Source organism: Cryptomeria japonica, chromosome 3 (genome assembly GCF_030272615.1).
Source record: "Cryptomeria japonica chromosome 3, Sugi_1.0, whole genome shotgun sequence".
NCBI lineage: Eukaryota > Viridiplantae > Streptophyta > Pinopsida > Cupressales > Cupressaceae > Cryptomeria > Cryptomeria japonica.
Genome location: NC_081407.1, coordinates 416929889 through 416952499, shown reverse-complemented (window position 1 = coordinate 416952499; position 22611 = coordinate 416929889). Strand labels below are relative to the sequence as shown.

General features: G+C 36.2%; 1 protein-coding gene across 7 annotated transcripts in view; it reads left to right on the top strand.

Moving 5' to 3' along the window:
* Positions 1-22611, top strand: part of LOC131070469 (lipid phosphate phosphatase 2) — a 167979-nt gene that overhangs the window by 5708 nt on the left and 139660 nt on the right. The window contains exon 2 of one of the 7 annotated variants that reach the window (XM_058006039.2): positions 2404-2809. The exons of the other annotated variants lie outside the window; for them this stretch is intronic. The gene's annotated coding sequence lies outside the window, so the exon portion shown is untranslated. The remainder of the gene's footprint in view (positions 1-2403; positions 2810-22611) is intronic. 7 annotated transcript variants of the gene reach the window in all.

The following is a 22611-nucleotide window of genomic DNA, read 5'->3' as shown; positions in this document are numbered from 1 at the left end:
TTGCAGATAAACCACTTGATGAAATGTCAGCTGCTGATTATAAGGTTACAAGGGTAGAATTGGGCAAGCAAACACATGAGGTCATTAAACATGATGCTCAGTTTTCTGTTGCTTCACTAGTGCAAAGGTGTGACGATCTTCTTGCAAAGAAAGACAAGCTAGAAGAAGAAAACCGACAGCTCATGGCAGCCATCCATAAAATCACAAAACCTGCTGCTGAAGGGAGTAACTCCATAGGTTCTTCCGGTTCCCAAGAATCGATTCGTGGAGTGGAAAGGGCTGCTCAAAAAGTACAAGCACTGGATTCCTGGATCGATCAGCTTCATGATCAATGTATGCAAGTGATAAAAGACATTTTTCAAATAATGTCTAAGCTGGAAACCATTGAGGAGAAATTGGATCAGACTTCTAACACTTTCAAAAAGAATCTGGAAAGTGTTGAGAAAAGTCTGGCAATCTGGCATACTATGCCCCAACAATAGCTGAGTATTTTGCAGGATCACGCCATCATCTCTTCCAGGGTCATGTACTTGGAATTTGAGGAACTTATGGAAAACAAAACCCTTGTTCTTAAATCCCTCATTGAGGAGATCAGTGATGCAAGGAGATTCCGGGATGAAGTCTATCAAGGTATTGTCTCACATTGTGAAAGGGCCTCTTGCAATATAGTAAGTCAAGATGGAGAGCTGATTCTAGAAGAAGAAGTTCTTGCTGATTTACAGATGAGGATTCATAATGAATGGAGGAGTGAACAATTCTCGGCATCTTCAATTCAAGCATTGATGAAACACCAAGCCTTTTTGCATGAGATCCAGTCTATCCTGGATAAAGACAATTCTGCCCTCCTCCGTTGTCACGACACTATTGTGAAGACTATGGTTGTTGCTAAGAACACCCATGAACCGAATCTCGAGGAACTACAAGTGAGCATTAGGAAATTTCAAGGATTCATGTCTTCACAAAAGGCAACTTAAGTGTTTTTCAACACTTAGTTGAATTTTCTCTCTTTTGTAATCTTTAGTTGTAATTTCGTTTTGACAAGTTACATGTAAAAGTAATTTTTGTAAAATACAAGTTACACATTACTTGTACTTTTGTAATTACATGTAAGGCAACTACAAGTTATGTCCGATTAGGACTGTAGTTGGAATAAGTCTTAGTTAGTTAGAGTAACTCTTAGTTAATTAATGAAGTCTCAGTTATTTATTGAAGGAGTCTTGGTGGTTGAGAGAATCTCTCAAGTTAGTTAGGATCCTCCCACCTTTTTCTCAAGGCTCCTCTTCTATAAATACTTGAGAGGTCCATTGTAAATATATCTTTTTGAAAGCGAGCAAAAACTCTGCCAAATTTACAGCAAGAAGTCTTTGAGCTTATGAATGTGAATTGAAGGTTTTGGAAGAATAATAAAGAAGGATTACTCAAGTTTTGAGTCTTTGAGCTACATGTTTGAGTTTGAATCTTTTTACTTCTTCTATGCAAAGTATTTCTAAAGGAGCTTAATCCAATCTGATTTGAAGTCTTTGAGCTGCAAGTAGAGAAGATTAATTAAAATAGGAAACTCTCTTGAAGGAGCAGCAAGTCTTTGAGCTTGCGTCCATTCTTGAGAAAAATTATTGTTTGATAAGAAATAGCAGCAAGTCTTTGAGCTTGCATTAGTTCTTGTCTTTGTGTTAAAAGAATAGATTATTTCAGTCTTTGAGCTGTTATCTTTTATTCGTTGTAAAATTTAGTATAGCAAAGGGTAGACAGGACTTCCAATAGTCAAGTCTTTGAGCTTGATATTGCTGTCCCGTCCTGAAGGAAGTGACGGGAGTCTTTGAGCTTTCAGGAAACTTCATTTCCTTTCTCTCATTTTACTTGAAAGTGGTTACTGCTGTTATTCAATCGCTATCCTTTTCTGTGAAGAGAAAAGGATATTGTCTTTCTTGAAGAAAGAAGGAAGACTGCTGTCCCATCCTGTTTTTATTTCAGTTTTAGTTAGATAGGGGGAGCCTTCCCTTAATTAGGAGAGTTTTTACTCGTGTGCTGTGGTTGAAACCACAATTTTGTATATTTCCTTCAAGTGTACAAAATTTTCAACCAACAAATATCAGGGGATATTTTGTTTTAAATCTTCTTTAATGTGTGTGCGGTGGTCTTTGGCATTGGATCGATGGGGCTGAGCAGTGCAGTTGTCTTAAATGTGTATCAGTTTAGAGTATGAATAAATGGGTTTGGTATTACCTGAACATATTGCCTTCCACTTAAAAATTTCAGTATTTTATCTTGTTACCTTTTTAGTCCCGAGCAAGAATTGCAAACAGAATAGTATGTTGGAGGTGATAACCAGGACATGGTATATGTTTTCTCGAGGCTAGCATGCAGGAGCAGAGGCTAATTTGCATCATTTTTGGTATTGAGCAGTCTGCGTGGCCAGAGGGGAGATCACATGAACTGGGGAAGGAGGAGCAGGAGTAATACAGGCCCTCAAAGAAATTTTGATCAATTGCTTAGGAGATTAAATGCCATCGAGGGCAGATTGTATCTAGATGAGTCCAACGAGGAATATGAGAACCTGAGAAATGTTGCTAGCGCAGTAGACCCTATGGAGATATTGATTGAAGCCATGACCAAGCAATTGTCCAAGGTAAAAGTTTATATATCAGACTTCAAGGGTGAGATCAACCCAGATTTATTTCTAGATTGGGTTCAAGAGTTGGAGAAGTATTTCAAGATGGAAGACTGATGCAATCATGGACCGGGAACACATTGAAAGGCAACCAATCTAAGCAGCTCATCTCACCCATAGTTTCTTATTTTCAGCAGTTAGGTAAATCTTTAACATATTATCACCATAATTTAACAACTACAGAACTTAACAGATTTAATTTATTCCAACAGTTGAGATAGAAAATCATGATATTCAAAGGGTTCCAATATAATGTCACTTACAGATGGATCTACAACATAAACTTGGCAGAGATGGATTACACCCAGCAAAACAAATTATGATTCTTGTGACAGTTTGAATCCTAAGCCCACACTGAACTTATTACTAACAACTCATACATCATATTACATGGGATACACAATTTTCATAATAGACTCGGCTTCTATCAACTAAAACTATAGTTCAACAATACAATTTGCTTTTGAGGAATATAGCAAATTTTTCTTGCTGCTCTTATTTGTCGAAGGTGTTCTTGTTTACTGTTTGATCTTGCAAGTGCTTGTGTTGCAAACTTCAAATTGAACAACACAGTCATCATGTAATGTCCTCTTTTAGGATAACTTGGAATTATGGGAAAATTACTTAAATCCCTTAGAATTATAATCTCGGACTTTGCTATGAACTTGTGTAATTGATACTATAAAGACAAATATATATATTAAATGACAAATTTCAATGCCACTTGCTCTTTCTGATTTATATGATTAGGAATTTAGGTGTATGCTTAAATGAATTGATGTATTTGCACTTAGTGCAATGATCACTAGGATCTCTGCCATATCAAATATTGTAGTGTAAATATGCAAGACGATCTTGTTATATTGCTTTGTCTGATATATTCCTTTGAATATATGCAATGAGATGTAAGACAATATTGCTTGTAGCAATATTGATTGCTGTCTCTGATATGATCCCTTAAATCATGCAATGTCTGATATATAATATCGCCTATAGCGATATAGTAGTTATTACAAATATGGATGTATGACCTTGCAACAATAATCTGATGCTGTGTCTGATATATACGGTCTTTCCTTGCAATCAATGGTGCTGTCTCAGATACGGAGTTATGAACTTGCAACCGGTTTAGTCAAATAGGCCGATGCTTAAATGAGCAGATCCAATATATGGATAAGAGTTAATTAGTTTCCAATTCAATGATCTTGGATTTGAGTTTGGTTCTTATTAAATATCTGCCAATAGGGAGCGGTGGCATCTCTACACCCGAACTGGACATGTCCCTTCTTGTTCGTGGTTCTTCCTACAAGTTAATCACATCATTTCAAGTTATTAATGAATGGAGATTAATTAAGGAATAACGGTTGGTTTCCCTATCTTTATTATCCTCAATCGTGCCTCTTCATAACACAAGATTTTCCATTGATTGGTTTTGTTATTCAAATTACACCATTAAGGATTGTTGTTATCTCTTAATTGGACTAGTTAACTTCCTTATATATCGATGTACTTTGAACTTGGATTATGATTGGGATCGAAGGACAGTTGGTGTTAATGATGCAATCTGCATATCATATCATACTTGATATCTTTACCATCGATTCTAAGGATGCTTATCTTGATCTGGCCGAAGGTTTCTTGATAACATTGGGTCAATATGCTGATAAGGACAAATTATCATCATGCTGGTTGACTATTGCATAGTTCTTTGAGTCTTCCTTTGATCTTCTTCGACACTTAATCTGTCACCCTTATAGTTGTCTTGATGATGATGTTGGAATTGTGCATCTATCATTGGTGATATTGATTGTATTTGATCAATGTAATCAATGGTAGGGTCACGACCTTGCATGTACAAGATGGTTGTTTAGTAAGGTCATCTCCATGACAATATGTGAGCTTGGTATGAAGGATGCTTGCAAGTCTTTATCCCTTCATGGATGGATAACCTATCAACTTCTTACAACATGATCTATTATGCTTTTTCTCTTGGAGATCTGCTAGGAAAATCGTGAAGTCTTATGGAATAAGACGATTTTCCACAATTATAATTGAAGTAGATATGCAACTAACTAAAAGTAATATGTACAGTATGATATTCTCTAACTCCTAACTAGTTGTAAATGCTATCAAGGCTGCCACCCTTGATCACACAACTGTTTATCATTTGTTAACTTTCTAGGTTAAAGATGGGGGACATTACACATCACAACACGTTGGAACAAGTACAACCTATTCAAAATCAACTATGAAGATACACAGTAAAAGTGTTGAAAACAATATAGACTCTAATACCAAAGGGTTGGAAATGTCGATCTCTATTCAAATAATCAAGATATGACTTCAATGGATGAGATACAAGGTTTAGGTAACTACAATATGAAAATCTGAAACTTATATGCAAATTTGAAATTAAAGTGCCTTATATAGAAATACCATGATTAGATCCATCTTCTTTATGATGCTAAAAAATTAACCAACATAGCATGCTTAACAACACTACCTTATTGAACTTATATCAGCAATAAATAAATGATATCACCATATGATAGCAGTAAAGAGGCACAAATCAGCAACATAAGAGCATCGCATAACATATGATTTACATGGAGAAACCCTTGCAGGGAAAAAGTCCACCAAGAAGAGAGGCCAAGTATGTATTATCTTCAAAGAAATGAGATTACAATACATTCACTTCCATTCTCCTTTTTGCCTCCAACATGTGTAATATCTCGGATAATTTTTTTCACAAATTTACATTCAACACAACACTTGTTAATGTTAGGAAATGAAAACCAAATGCTGTTGAAAGTAACTCTTCCACTTTCTGATCACCAAGAGCCCAATCTGGGAGGGTGAGAGCATATGGTGTTCCGGGGATCGTTAGCATCATAAACCAATTGAAAGCTGAATACAATAATGGGCGGCAAGCCAGCCCCTTCTGCTTATCCAACAGGTAAACAAGAAACTTGGCGGTAAACCAGCCAAGTGAACAACTCACCAAGACATAAATCACTCAACCGCAATGTTTCAGTGGGAGGACTGAATCACATCAAAGCTCAACTCGACCGCTTATTCAGCGGGAGGACCATTACAAACATGAAATCACTCAACCAATTACTCAGTGGGAGGACAAAACTTCATAATTGAATTACAGAGCAAATAGGTGGCTAAGCTAGCCTCTTCCACTTATGCAGTGGGCAAACAATACCAGAAATGGTTAGTAGTACTACTACTTAACCTTACAATTCAAAAAGAGAAGATTAGAGACAATATCCAATGCAGGTTACAGCAAGAAACAAATAACAATTTAACTCAAATCATGCTACTGCTGCTGTACCAAAAATCTGAAGTCAAACAAGCATAACTAGTCTCAACCGGCAACACCAAAATGATCATAACTCGCTCAAATGAAGTCAGAAACACACCAAATCAAATGCAAATGAAATATATAACCTGGATGATGAAACATGAACACAAAACCTGCAGTCCTGTCCCCTCAAAACAGCAGCACACATCCTAATGCACCCCTGGAATGGTACGACCCAGCTGAAAGGTACGATTTGCAACTAAAAATCCAATTCTCGAAAACAACGGCTAAAAAATTGCAGACCATATCGCCTCCATGCCACGTTTTGATAGAGCCAATACCCAGAATGAAGAAATCACTTGGTAAAGAGGTACGAGCGAAATAAGGTTTCAGCAACTCCGCTACTAGCAGCTAGGAAACACTCCAAAACCCAAACCAAACACTCCACACTCAACAAAACACTCTCTAAATGCAAAGGAAATACCAGAAACACAGCTAGGTACTATCTTCCAAGGATGAAATTGAGACTTAGCTAGGAAGCCACACTTCGAAGCTTAGATTTTCAATCGCCAAACCGGCAGCATAACAATGCAATTTCATAAGATACCAAATGAGAGGCCAAGCACCTATATTTATAGATTTTTCCCTTTGAAATTCAAATGCAAATGGCGCCCAAAACCATTGAAATTCAATTTCATTTCATGCCATAGCCTCCCCTAGACATGGCGTTAATTTTCCCAAACTCCCTAGGCAAAGTTCGAACTTTTTCCTAGGTGACAACTTTGCGATATAAAATAATAAAAACATGAAATATTTCATCTTTCTCAACGCCAAATTTTTTAATGCCATTGACTTAGGAAAATAACAATATTGCTAGCAGATAGATATTTTTCCTAAGTTGCCCCATAACACAATTAATAAGTAATAAAAATAATTAAATATCAAACCTTAGGATAAGGAATTAATCTTTGATTAAATAACTTATAACTCCAATACTGATTAATACCAAAATCAAGGATGAAGTTGTGCGATGAAGACCACTGAACTGTGCTGAGTCAGGACCCTGTCCGAGACTGCTAAAAATTAGAAATGCTCAACATAGCCACTTATTAAAAATAGTAAGTCAAGAAATGCTGCTCCGGAAAACATAATCTTCACACCCATAGAAAGAGCTTGGAAAGTTCAGTAGAACTGCATCAACCAAACAGCCAAACCCTAACTTACTAAAGATAGTAAGTTTTGACTTCACCAAAGAATCAAATGCATGTTATGCCACCCTGGGGTTCATGGAAAACCTAGAAGGAAACCATAAGCAAAACTGAAGAATTCCCTCCTTGTTGTCCTCATTTTTGTTTTCAAAAATGAAGGACCATTACATGAAATTTTTGTGAAAAAAATGAAAAATTTTACTCTATGGCATGCTTACCGAGTCAAAATTTCGACTAATCTTTGGACTGGCTTAATCCTCAGTCCATCCTCGAACTACGTTTTGAATTTTGTCAAATTCTAGGTTCGTTTGCTATGTCTTTCCTTCAATTTCGGGTTTTAAAATCCTGACTGTAGGTGGAGAATTTTCTTCAAACTGCAAGTTATAATGATGTCCATTGTTTTGGTCTTTGTAGGGAAATTTTTAGCTTATTACATGTGCATTTTTATTAAAAGATAGAATACTTGTCATTTGTTTTAAATTTCTCCTTTATTGTTTTTTGGCTTTTTTAGTTAAAATAGGGATTTTTTGGTTAAGTTACAAGTAAACTTGTAGTTCTCTCTAAAAACCCCTACTTTAATGGTTTTTACATGTAATAGGGATTTTAAATCCCCATTACATATGTGCAAGCAAGGATAACTTGTTGTAGGGATTTTATTTCCCATTTACAAGTATTTAAAACTTGCATTTCTCTCCAAAAAACCTGATTTTGCCTTGCAAGTGCATTTTTGACAATTTTAAATTTGCAGTTTGGTCTAAAAAACCCGATTTTGCTTATAAAGTGAAAAAGTGACAATTTAAAACTTGCACTTTGGTCTAAAAAACCCGATTTTGCTCATAAAGTGCATTTTTGACATTTTAAACTTGCTATTTGGCCAAAAAATCTCGATTTTGCCCAACATGTTGAAAAAGTGAAATTTTAAACTTGTTATATTTTCTAAAAAACCCGATTTTCATTGTTTCAATGCATTTTGAACTTGTTATTGGTTCCAAAAAACCCGAATTGTAAGGAAAAACGTTTTTTTGAGGATTTTAGGCAAATTTTTGTGGAGATTTTTTGGGAGATAGAAGGCGTTTTGGATTCCTCCCAATTTTTATGCATTTTCAAACACCTTTCACGCCACATGGAGGTTAAGATTGCTAGTTTTTAGCTTTATAACAGCAGCCACGTTTTTTCAAAAAACCACCTTTTTTTGCCATTTGGAATGCCACGAATCAGCAATGTTATAAATCGTTTTGGCTTGGTATGCTAAGGCGTTGAGGTTAGAAAGAGTTTTGGCCATTTTCCATGCCATTTCTCATGCATTTGCTGCCACGTTTTTCAGTTTTGGGCATTTTTTCAAAAACGTGGCTAGGGTTTTGGAATACGGTTAATTTCTTTTTAAGATATATTCTTCTTTATTTCAAAGATTAATCATTTTTTGAAGAAGGCATTTTCAGTTTGGAGCAAGGTAAGATTTCTTTTCTTCTTGTTTCATTTTTCTTGTTTTTTTTGTTTTCTTATTTTCTTCTTGTTTCATTTTTCTTGTTTTCAAATATGTTGGTTCTTCCCCAAAAATCAGATTTTGTGAGAGAGATTTTCCCCTTTGTAAAGCAATTTTAGAATTGCATTGTTCTTCCCCATTTTCCCTTTTTACTTGTATTCGGGATTTTAAATCCCGATTACAAGTTGGATGAAAATCATTGTTCTTCCTTTACGGATAAAAGATTTAACCATCTTTTGTTTAAATATGAAGTTGCAAAGATGAGAAATACCCATCCTTTCAAAATCGGGTTTTTGGAACCGGATTACATGTTGAAAATTTCTTCCCATTTTCTTGAAGATGATCTTCCCAAAATCTTTTCATATTCATTTCCATCATCCGTACATACCATTTCATCCATTCATTTCACACCTTCATTCATTTTCCCCATTTAAAGTCTACCTACGGTCAGCCATCCAAAACCCGAAATTGGTCCAAAATGCACTCAAAAAACACTTGAAAATGAGTTCTAAAGGTCCAATTACAAGTGCAAACTTGTAGTTACCCATTACGCATACGAAGTTGCATGTTTGTTCCCCGCAATTGCAAGTTAATGCTCTTGTTTTTCCCACACATGTAATGCAACTTCCAAAACCTGAAATTCACTTGTGAGCCCATTTTTGCATCAATTTCTTTGTTCCCTTGTCAGTCCGGTTTGCACACACGATCGACCAAATCAATGGATTAAGGCATGGGCCTAATTTTGCAAGCAAATTTCAAGAATGAAGGATGATACAAAGAAGAAATACAACAACAATTCATGGTTGAGAGCATAAAATGCTTTCAAGACAAAGATGGTCATGACATGAAAAGAGGAAGGCAGCCTGCTCCCTCTTGAAAAGCTAGTACTACCCCAAGCAAGAAGACAAGGATGCAAGTTCCCATTCCGGTTCAAGATGTCTTTACCAATCCAGAATACTTAAGGTTCTAGCATCCTGAAGCCACATGAAGATCATCACAGACAAAATATGATGCAGTTAGAGTCGTGTCTTTAGACACATGGAATAGTTTTAGTTATGCATTTGTAATTTTGTTTTGACAAGTTACATGTAAAAGTGTTTTTTGTAAAATGCAAGTTACACATTACTTGCACTTTTGTAATTACATGTAAGGCAACTACAAGTTGTGTCCAATTAGGACTGTAGTTGGAATAAGTCTTAGTTAGTTATTGAAGTCTCAGTTAGTTATTGAATGAGTCTTGGTGGTTGAGAGAATCTCTCAAGTTAGTTAGGATCCTCCCACCTTTTTCTCAAGGCTCCTCTTCTATAAATACTGGAGGAGTCTATTGTAATTTTTATCTTTTGGAAAGCAAGCAAAAACTCTGCCAAATTTACAGCAAGAAGTCTTTGAGCTTATGTATGTGAATTGAAGGTTTTGAAGAATAATAAAGAAGGATTACTCAAGTTTTGAGTCTTTGAGCTACATGTTTGGGTTTGAATCTTTTTATTTCTTCTATGCAAAGTGTTTGTAAAGGAGCTTAGTCCAATCTGATTTGAAGTCTTTGAGCTGCAAGTAGAGAAGATTAATTAAAATAGGAAAATCTCTAGAAGGAGCAGCAAGTCTTTGAGCTTGCGTCTATTCTTGAGGAAAACTTACTGTTTGATAAGAAATAGCAGCAAATCTTTGAGCTTGCATTAGTTCTTGTCTTTGTGTTGAAAGAATAGATTATTCCAGTCTTTGTGTTGAAAGAATAGATTATTCCAGTCTTTGAGGTGTTATCTTTTATTCATTGTAAATTTTAGTATAGCAAAGGGTAGATAGGACTTCACATATTCAAGTCTTTGAGCTTGATATTGCTGTCCCGTCCCGAAGGAAGTGACGGAAGTCTTTGTGCTTTCTGGAAACTTCATTTCCTTTCTCTCGTTTTCATTTGAAGTTGTTACCATTATTATACATTTTCTTGCTATCACTTTTCTAAGGAGAGAAAAGGATATAGGCTTCCTTGAAGAAAGAAGGAAGACTGCTGTCCCATCTTGTTTTTATTTCAGTTTTAGATAGATAGGGGGAGCCTTCCCTTAATTAGGAGAGTTTCATACTCACACACTGTGGTTGAAGCCACAATTTTGTTTGCTTTCACGAGTGTACAAAATTTTCAACCAACACTCCTGACAAACCCTAAAAAGCTCGTGTAGAACTCCACAAAAATTGGAAACCCTAATTCTCCTTTCCAAATAGCCTACGGGTCTCTGGAATAGGCCAATGGACCACTGAATGCACATCACTAAGAAGGGGACATTACAACATGACATCAGCTGTATACTAGTGAACAACCTCCTTATGCCTCAACCTATCCTTGTTCCTACAGAGTAACTCTACATTCAATTATTCCTCTTAAATTCTAAATCCAAGTAGCTGTTTATATGGATATGGCAAGAGCTCTAAAGCACCAAATGAGGGATCCAAAGAAGACTCTTCATTCCAAGCATCCCAACCTCTTGGATTGCCTCATCGAAATGTAAAAGGACACTAATTGTGGCTCCAATACTTTCTCTCCAATTTGGGTGTCCAAACTTAGAAGATAAACATTCCATTAGATGCAATAAATGATAGAACTCTGTGAGACACCTGTTGCCTCTTTCCAAGCACCCTTTTGGAGAAGCCCAACAGTTACTCATTTTTGTTGTCTTCACTTGTCAATAACCATCCCATTCTAGGTGTCCACATGTGGGAAAAACAATATTAAATATTCATGTCCATAAGTCACCTTTACCGCTACTAGTGGAAGCCATTGCCCCCTATGAATGTATTACAAACAATAGTAAGAATAAATGTTACAAATTATTTTTCCAATACACCCTAAGTGCCTAAGGACACTATCCATGGATGTTGGAACTAGGAAATATGACATAGGATTTACAAGGTAGATGACACCTTAATATTAACAAAAGACTATTCCTTGCTAAAAACCTCACAATCAACTTGAAAATACTCCATATCCAATTAAATGGCTCACAATTATTCTTTTGGATTTTCTCTCCTCCCATCAAGAACATCATCATATATATGAATCACCATTACTAGCCTTTGAGTACATGCACAAAAAATTGCCACACTATTTTAAGGATCATATTGATGCCTTCTATGGCTACCAAGGAACAAGTAGGTGAAGACATTGAAATTGCCAAAGCAATTTAAAGAACACATTCATGCTACATAAAAAGATGCCAAACAGAAAGCTGCCGAAAATCTGAAATGTATTGCGGATGAAGACTCTATTATCTGTCTCTTGCAAGATGTTTCTGCATCAAAGACATTGATGAGAATGATCCTAAAAGACTGAAAATTGTAGCATTCAAATTGAAGTTGCATGCAACCTTATGGTGGGAGAATGTGCAAAGTTCAAGAAGAAAACGAAAAGAAGAAAATCAGATTGTGGTCGAAGATGCTAAACATTTGAGAAATCAATTTTTGCCTTTTGATAATTAGTGAAAATCTTTTAAATAATTTCAAAGCTTAAAGCAAAGGAATCAACCAGTGCAACCATATACAGAGCAAATTATGGGGCTTCAAATTCAAATAGATATACAAGAGAGTGAAGGGCAATTTGCAGCCTGATATGTTAATGGCCTTAAGTTTCAACTTCAAGATCATCTTTCTTTGTTGAAAAGACCCATAACAAATGAGGCTTATGAATACGCTTTAAGGGAAAAGGAGAAATTGAAAAAAAAATGGTGAGTAAAATATGTGATATCTATCCAAATAAAGGGAAAGACGTTTCTTTAGAACATGCCATGAGTGAAGAGCTAGAAGAAGCCAAGAATGTGAAAGTTGGCTTTAGAGGAAGGGGGGGCTTTGGAAGTAGAGGATAAGAATGGCAATCTTTTGTAGATTGGAAGCCCTTGAGATGTTTTGTTTCTAGTGAAAACCACAAGGCCATAGATTGTCCTCAAAACCCTAGAAGGGTAATGGTACCCTAGGAAGAAGGGGAACTTCTCCTAGAGAAGGTTGAATCTGAGATGGGAGAGATTTTCATGCTGTGGAGAACCTTGATATCTTGGAACAAGGAGCCCTTGAATCTAATTGGAGGAGAAAGAGCATCTTTTGAACAAAATGTAAGTGTTAAGGACAAGGTGTGCAAGGTGATTGTAGATGGTCGATCTATCAACAATTAAGTATATAAATGGCTAGCGAATTGCAGATTTCTTGTATTCCAAAATCTAACCCTTACATGAAAGAAGGTCATAGTGTCCTCATGGATAAATCTTGTCTTGTTGCTTTTAAAATTGGTCCTTATGTGGATGAAGTGCTGTGTAATGTGGTTCCAATGGATGCATGTCATTTGCTATTGGGAAAACCTTGGCATTATGATTCAAAAGTTAGCCATCAAGGCTGGGAGAACACTTATGAGGTACAACATAAAGGAATGAGACATTTCCTAAAACTGTGGAAAGAGGAAGGGGCATTTGAAGTAATAGTTTTGTCTCTTTTAGCAGAAGTTAGATTTGAGCTTCAAGAGAAAAACAAAATTCTAGGTCAGCCAAGAGGTGAGATGGAGGTGGTTTGGGAGTAGAGGAGGCAAATGATTTGAAGAGTGAGGTACAACCCAAAATTGATGTAGAGCTGCAATGAGGTTCAATTGATAAAATTACAAGCGCAACTCAAGAGAAAGGTGTTGAATTTTCAGTTGACTATGACATTAACTCTCATTGGATTGTAGGGGATACTGCATTGTGAGAGTATAAGCTTGATCATCAAAAATATTCCAAGAGTGTGATCAAGAGTGTGGCCAAAGGTGACTATCTAACTCAATCTCAGAACAATGATATGAAGTATGATTGGGAGAATGGAAGTAATTTTAGTCTATTGGTTTGAGCAGCAATGACTATTCTGTAGCTTTGCATCAGGGACTTTGCTTAGCTTTACCTACTCAACTCAGTGGTGGTATTAGCACTGGATTCTTGACCTTGGAAGAACATGGGGTCCAAGCTTTAGTGATGGCTCAAATTGCACCAAGGAATCCCAAAAGAATACCTTGAATACAAGGCTACTTGAAGGCCCGCAACCTTGTACCGTTGGCAACATAGTATGTTTCTTTTGAATCAGGAGTTTAAGATGATGTAATTGCTGTCTCTATGCCGGGGCCCTCCTCTCTCTTGTCAGTTCCCTTTTTTAAGTTTGTGTTGAATTTTGTTTGGTAATGGCTTGCGGTGGCAGCTATTATGGGCTTCTTTTGGGAGGGGGGTTGAAGATGCTGTCTCTTTTAGAGGTGCTCAGTTTTTATTTTTGGATATTTTTCAATCAATAGGTGTTTTTTTATTTTCTTGAGTAGAGTTTTCTTTTCTGGATGAAAGAGTAGCTCAGATATATTTAAGTGGTCTAGGCTGTTATATTGGACTGCATTGGTTAGTGTATTTAGGGGAATCATGTAAGAATTTTGATTGAAGAAAATCAAGGGATATTTGGTTTTAAATCTTTAAGGTGTGTGCAGGGGTCTTTGGCATTGAAATCGATGGGGTTGGGTGGAGTAGTTGTCTTAATTCAACCATTCTAAGGCTTGCTGTACCGTTTATTCCATTTTTGTGTCAATTTAGAGCATGAATAAAGGCAACAATGCCATGTATTTGGGATTGGAATATTTTGAACATGTTTCCTTACACTTTTAAATTTTTGTAACCTGTCTAGTTACCATTTTAGTCCTGAGTAAGAATTGCAAATAGAGTATTATATGGGAGGTGATGTGCAGGACAAAGTATCTGTCTTCTTGAGGCTGGCGTGTAGGAGTAGAGGCTGATCTGCATCAAAGTTTTGCATGAAATTGTATTATAGCACAATATGGCCTACAAAGCAGTCTAAATGAATTGGGCTAAGAGAGGCAAAAAGAATCCAGGGCATAGGAGAAGTGCCCATGAACTAGAGGCACTAGAAGGCCGATTGAGGCTTGAGGACTCAAAAGATGAACTTGAAATTCAAGATGTTTAAGTTGGAGCAATATACCCCCCATGGATAGGCTTATTGAAGCCATTTTTAAGAAAAAAATTGGGGTGAATTTTGAGGTTTCAGATTTCAAAGGTGAAACCAACCCAGATATATTCATAGATTGTGTTTGAGGAATCAAAAGTTGAAAGGTATTTTGAGATGGAGGGCATTGATGAATGGAGGGCACTAGTGAATGTGACCTTAAAGGATAAAGCTTGCAAGCTCCAGGATGAAGTCTCATGGCGCTCTATGATGGGATAATTTGCCTGGTACCTAGAGAAGATAAGGCAATGAAAAAAAATCAGATTATTGCCTAAGATGCTGAACAGTTTAAGAAGCAGGATTTTAACTTTTTTCCTTCTGATAATCAACATTAACTATTTAAAGAGCTCCAAATATAAGACAGAGTAATCAATATGAGCACATACAGAGCAATTCAAGACTACAAATCAGAATTGATTTACAAGAAGATGAAGAAAAAATAGTAGCTTGGTACATTAATGGACTGTGTTTTTAACTTCAGGATGAGCTAGCCTTTCTCAAGGTGCATGCTGATCTATGCCGAGCTCAAGAGATGCATAGAGGACAATCCACAGAGTAATACATAGATAGATCTAGCCTAATTAATATGTAGATTATATTCAACATGCAGTAGAGATTAAATAAATACGTGTAGTTACCTTTACACATTTAATAGAGACAAGATATAACAAATGAAACTGTTCTCTTCATCTTGAATAGGCTATGTTATGTAAGAATATCAACAATTATGCTGCACTTAGAATTCAATATTATTTTGATCTTCCTGGCGAAACCTTGAGGGGGATTATCCTCCTCAGTGAGGCCCAAGGGCTGAGCCCATGATGGGGGTAAAAGGCTTGATAAATAAGTGGCTGTGAAATGTAAAACGTCATGAGATTGTAATTTGTTTCTTCATTGGATAATAGAAGAAGTGGATGACAGTTTCTCTATGGATGTAGCCCACATTGGGTGAACCACGTTAAATTTGTGTGTTATTGTGAATTGTTAATTTTTCTTTTTATTCTACATTGCAATCAATATTTTTTATTGCTTTGGTTTGCTTGAACCCTAACAACTGGTATCAGAGATGTGTATTTTAGTCATTTAATAGGAGATATAAGATTCAAGTGGGAGCAATTGTGGAAGAAGGAAAGTTTAGGGTTGAAAAGTTCAACAACCAAAACTATTAACTACAAAAGATGCAAATGGAATACTATTTGTATTAGAAGGATCTTTCTTACTATTGGGTGGAAAAGCAAAGAAGTCGACAAATATGACAATTCGGAATGGGAGATTATTGATAAAAAGGCACTAGAGACAATATGGCTGTGCCCGACAGTATCAGTAGCTTTCAATATATCAAAAGAAACAACAACAATGGGCCTAATGTCGACATTTGACAAACTATATGAAAATCTCGTAGCTTCCAACAACTTACTTCTTATGAAACATTTATTTAATACGAAGATGTTAGGTGGTGGGTTTGTTGCTGATCATTTAAATGAGTTTAACACGAACACTAGTTAGTTAAGTTTTGAAAATTAACCTTTGATAATAAGGTTAGTGCTCTTTTGATTTTGTGCTAATTGCTGGAAAGTTGGAATAACTTGGTCATGGCTATAAGTAATTCTCTCTCAGTTCAAACACTTTAAAGTATGATGATGTTGTTGGTGTTATCATTAGTGAGTAAATGTGACAGAAAAGCACCAGTGAGACATCAGGTAATGCTTTGATTGTGGAGAATAGGTCAAAGCAAAGAGAGGAAAATCCCAACAAATTGTGGGAAATCTAAGGGTAAATCCAAATCTAGAGTAAGGATGGAGTTTTGGCATTGCGGGAAGAAAGGACACTTAAAGAAAGATTGTTGATCTCAAAAGAGAAGACAAGGATATGGACACAAAAATAATAATGAAGCAAATGTAGCAGGTGATTTTGTTTAGATAATATTACGGATTCTTGGGTGTTAGACTCAGGGGCTTCATTTCATGTCATACCCCATAGGAAGTATTTTTTAAACTATGTTCAAGGTGATTTTGGATATGTTTATTTAAGTGATGATGAAGCATGTAAAATTGTTGGAAAGGGTAAGATACAAATAAAATTATTAAATGGAAACCAATGGTTGTTGAAAGAGGTGAGGCATGTAACCTTATTTGAGAAGAAATTTAATTTCAATAGGACAATTGAGAAGTGAAGGTTGCATAGTTACATTTATAGACAATTCATGGAAGGTCACTAAAGGATCATTGATAATAGTAAAAGGAGAAAAGGTAGGTACATTGTATTTATGTACTGGTAATTTTGATTTTTCTATGTCCTTAGCTTCCACAAGAATAGATACATTTTGATTTTTCTATTTCCTTAGCTTCCATCGGAACATATACAACATTATGACGCAGTAGGCTTGGGAACATGAGTGAGAAGGGGATGAGTTTTTTCCATTTAAGGAATGCCAGGATTGAAGTAGGTTGATTTGGATTTATGTGAAAATTGTGTTTATGGAAAATAGAAGAGAGTTAGATTATGTATGGGTATCGACTTAAGTATCATCTCTTGGTGGCTCTTATTATTATGTTACTTTACTAATGATGCAACTAGAAAAAATTGAGTTATTTCATTCCCAAAAAATCTGATGTTTTTGATACTTTTAAGAAATGGAAAGCTTTAGTTGAGAATGTGACAAAAAATAAGTTGAAGTATCTCAGATCAGGTAATAGAGGTGAATATTGCAACAAACAATTTGATAGTTACTATTCATACAATGGGATTCGTAGATGGAAGACAGTTCTAGGAACACCACAAGAAAATGGTGTGTTTGAAAGAATGAATATAACAATTATGGAGTGTGCAAGGAATATGAGATTGCATGCAAGATTGCCATTACAATTTTGGGCAGATGTTGTAGATATTGTTGTTTACTTAATAAATAGAGGGCATTCAAGTCCCTTAGATGGTGGTATTCGAGAGGAGGCATGGACGGGTAAAAAGGTAAACTAATCACTTCTAAAAACTTTTAGCTATGAAGCACTTGTCAATTGACATAGAAAATAGAACAATGCTTGAGGCAAAATCCAAGAAGTGTACTTTTATTGGACATGGAGTTAATGATTTTGGTCATCGTTTATGGGATTATGAAAACACAAAATCATTAGGAGTAGAGATGTGATATTCAATGAAAAGGTCATGTACAAAGATCAGTTGTAGGGAAAGAAACAAGAAATGGAAAACACAAATTCTATGGTGCTTGATGAAATCCCATAAAAAGTAGTTCCAAAGGTGCCAAAAAATAAAAATATTTAACAACTAGAACAAGTACCTCAAACTCCTATAAGAAGATCAACCATGATAAGTAAACCACTTGAATGATACTCTCCTTCATCGTATTATACATGTTGATCGATTTTGGTGAACTGGAAAGTTATAAAGAAGCAATGCACGTAGAGACCAAAAAGAAGTGGGAGCAAGACATGAAAGAGGAAATGGACTCCTTGATACAAAACCGAACATGGAGCTTGGTTCAATTTCTTGAAGGTAAAAGAGCATTGCAAAACAATTGGGTTTATAGGATGAAGGAAGAAGATGGAGGAAAAAGGAGGTACAAGGCAAGATTTGTTGTAAATGGTTTTGCACAGAAGCAAGATATGGATTTTGATGAAATATTCTCCCATCGTTAAAATGACTTCAATTAGAACTATTCTAAGTCTTGTGGCTACATAAGACTTGCATCTTGAATAACTAGATGTAAAAGCATCTTTTCTCCATGGAGATTTGGAGGAAGAAATCTACATGCAACAACCATAGGGATTTGAGGTTAGAGCTAAGGAAGAATTAGTGTACATGTTAAAGAAGAGTTTATATGGCCCGAGCCAAGCACCTTAATAATGGTATTTGAAATTTGATAGTTTTATGGTTGAACAAGGTTACAATAGATGTTTTTCTGATCACTGTTTATTTTAAGAGATTGGATAATAGTAGCTATATTATCTTGTAATTATGTGTTGAGGACATGCTTGTTGCTAGATCTAAAATGCAACATATAAATGAGCTTTAGCAAAAATTAGCAAAGTCATTTGCTGTGAAGGATTTGGATGCAGCAAAACAAATCCTTGGTATGAGAATAACAAGAGATTGGGAAAATCGCACATTAACATTGTCTCAAAGTGAACGTAGAGAAGGTGCTGAAAAGATTTCAAGTGCAAGATGCCAAACTAGTTAGTACACCTTTGCCTAGTCATTTCAATTGAATAAGGACACGTGTCTCAAGACATAGGAGGAGATGGACTACATGTCCGAGGTTCCATACTCTTTAGTAGTTGGCAGCTTGATGTATGCCATGGTGTGTACAAGGCTAGATATTGCACATGTAGTGGGAGTTGTGTGCAGGTATATGAACAATCTTGGAAAAGAGCATTGTAATGTGGTAAAGTGGATTTTTTCAGGTATTTGAGAGGTGCGACTACCCAAACATTATGTTTTGGAGGTTCCAACTCTACAAGGATATGTTGATTCATATTTGGTAGGTGATATAGATAGCAAATGAAGTACTATAGAGTATGTGTTTATTGTAGGTGGAACAATAGTTAGTTGGATTTCATGATTGCAAAAGGTTGTTGCACTTTCAACCATAGAAGTAGAGCATGTTGCTGCTATAGAGGCTAGTAAAGAGATGATTCGGTTATAAAGGTTTATGGAGGAATTGGGAAAGCAGCAAGAGAATAGTAGGTTTTATAGCGATAGTCAGGGTGCCATTCATCTTGCAAAGAACTCAACCGTTCATTCTAAGACTAAACATATATAGCCAAGGTATCATTTCATATGATTGGTTTTAGAAGATGGATAGTTGAGGCTAGAATAGGTACACACTAGCAAAAATCCTGTAGATATGTTAAAGAAGGCAATAATTTGAGAGAAACTGATTTCTTGCTAAGTTTTTCTTGGCCTTGAAGAATGATAATGGTGGAAATGAGAAACAAGCCAAGTCCAAACATGTAAATCTAGTGGGAGCTACAAGTGCAACAATGTTACTCCAAGATCAGTCTTCAAGTGGGAGATTGTTTAGTGTGGAGCTTAGTTAGTCTCCAAATAGGAGATTGTTGGTATGTGGTGACTAGTCATGTTGTTGGGCTTAAATTTTGGCGACTTTGACAGTCATGTTTTCCCCCCAAATCAATTAATGGGGAGTGCAGGGAGGGCAAAGCCCCTCCTATGGGGCTTGGGAGGACTATCCTCCCAGTGGGGGTAGAACCCATAGTAGGGGTTTAGAGGCAACTTCCCCAGTTGTGGCTGTTGAGGGCATTGTCCCCAAAGCAAAAAATATGCTCATTATTTAATAAAGGAGTTAGTTGTTATTTTGGTATGTAAAACTGACCTTTGTAAACTATCAAAAAGACTTGATAAATAAGTGGTTGTGAAATGTAAAAAGTCATGAGATTGTAATACGTTTCTTTGTTGGATAATAGAACTGGATGACTATTTCTCTATGGATGAATCAGGTTAAGTCTGTCTTATTGTGAATTGTTATTTTTTGCCTTTTATTTTGCATTATAATCAGTATTGTTTATTGCTTCGATTTGCTTGAACCCTAACATTTGCAAAGAAATTTGCTTTTTTCTGTAGTAGATTGTTAAGATTCTATTATTGAGCTGCAAATTCAATTGATTGTGCTATAGGAGTATGCTTTTTCCTTGTTTTTTCGCACTTTCTTTGGGTAGATCATGAATTGCACGAATTTTTGAGTGTGAGAGAAGTTTTTGCATTGTTCAAAAGTATGTCATTGTTCCTAAAAAATTGGTGAACTTTGTATATGTGCTTGTGAATGCCAAGGGATGTACGAGGTATCCATGTACTCAAACACTAGGGAGGGGCTTGTGTGGGGACTTCTTGTACATGAGAGTGGATCACACATGAGGAATATCCACTTCTGATAGAGGTTAGTTTCTAAGGAATATGGTGAATTCTACAAGCATGTAGTTTGGGATACAAACTTGCGTGAAAGTTTGTTTAATACAAATGCCAATCTAGGTATGGTATTATTTGCATGGTGAGAGTGAGATTTTGTTGAACATAAATGAGAGAAGGAATCTCTTGTTTTCTAGCTTTGAGGAGAACCATGAAGCTTCTTTTGTTTTGTAAGATACATTGTTGCAAGCTACAACTATTTGTTTAGAGTTGTCATGATTGAACTATTGAACTACTTCTAGAAGTCAAAGCTATAAGATTTCCACAATCCATTCAAATATTGTTAGTAGTTTCTGGGTTAGATTGTGTAAATTTTTTTATCATCAATGTTTTGAATCACACTCTGTGATTCATCATTTTATTTTACAACTCCTTGAGCTCTCTTGCATCCTGATGATGAATCACAGAGTGTGATTCTACACATTGATGATAAAAAATCTTACACGATCTAACCCAGAAACTACTAACAATACTTCTAGAAGTGTTGATGCACTTCATCTAGTTGAGAAGACAATATGCAGTTGTTGATACCAATGCATGTGTGACATTGTAGCATGATCTTTTTCTTTCGAGGGTGTTATTGATAGTGAGATCTTGGCACATATGGTGCTTGACTGTGGGTTTACTCTTCTTCGACCATTAAGGTCCAACAAACCACAACTTTTCATGAAATGCTCAATTCTCTATGGAGGAATTTACAAAAACAACAAGTGAACTTACAATTGCTACTTCTTCCACAAAGATTACAAAGATGAAGATCTGAACATCGTTTCATTGTATGACCTTTGTGCTTGCAATTACTACATATGGTTGAGGTGTGAAAAGAGCATCTTTCTTAGGGTTTTCAATGTGCAACGATTGTGCATGCCTTTTTCTGTTAATGTCTTCACACAAAGCATCGCCAAGTAGCTTGCACACTTTCTCAAGGGTGTTGTTTGGAGCGTTTCTATGAGGCTTGGGCTCTTTTTGGCTTAGTGCTATATAGAGTTGTTCATGCAGTCCCTTAAACATTCTCAAATTTCATTGGGTTGGAGTGCCTGACATACAATTGGAAGCAACCACATGTAGTGTATCGATTTGCAATGGAGAGAAGTGTATGGTACCTTCTCCACTTGTGTTGGGCCCCACTTTTGGGTCTTCTGAAAGGTGGAGTTTAGAATTCCTCTTCTTCTTCCTGCCCCAAATTAGACTCTAAACACTCTTTAGACTCTTCTACATATTGTTCATGAATTTGGTCATGGTTATTGTAATGTAGAAAAAGCGATTCTTGTGAACCTATGATACATTAAATGTGAGTTGGGTTGTGTTGTGACCATTTCACACATCGCCCCATTGCAAATGGGGACCCATGTTTTTTTTCTTTTTAGGGTTTTTTTTTTTAGGTCTTTTAGGGTTTTGTTAGTTAGCCTTTGCATTTTGAGTGTCGCCCAGGTGATCACATGGATAAGCAAGTCCAGCTTGAGTGATGTCTTGATCCTAAAATTTGGCTAAGTCTGGAATGTCCTGATCCTGAAATTTGACTAAGTCTGGAAACTGAAAAACCTCAAAAAACTAGATTTTGCTATATAACTCCTGGAGGTCTGAAACCACTCTCAAACATCCTGAAAGTATATATGGAATATAACTTAAAGTATAAGAAAGAAGAAAGATAGAAGGAAATGTCACTTATACTTAAATGTTCCATTAAAATTGTCCTGATAGAGAGTTCGAAAAGTCAAATTTCGCTCCTGACCTTCACTGAGGATCCAGAGCGAAAAGCGCTCCTATCCCTCTCCAAGGGTCCAAGGCGAATCGCTCATGTCCCTCACCAAGGGTCCAGAGCGAAAAAGCTTAGTGGAGTCATTCCTGACCTCGTTTGGACAAATTGAGACATCAAAGGCATGATGGAGGACAAAATGAACGTGATAGAGCATCCAGACTTGATTAAGGACGATGAAATGATGGAGTATTTGTCTAGATAGGTAAATTCGCTCCTGTCCCTCACCAAGGGACCAGAGTGATTTTATTC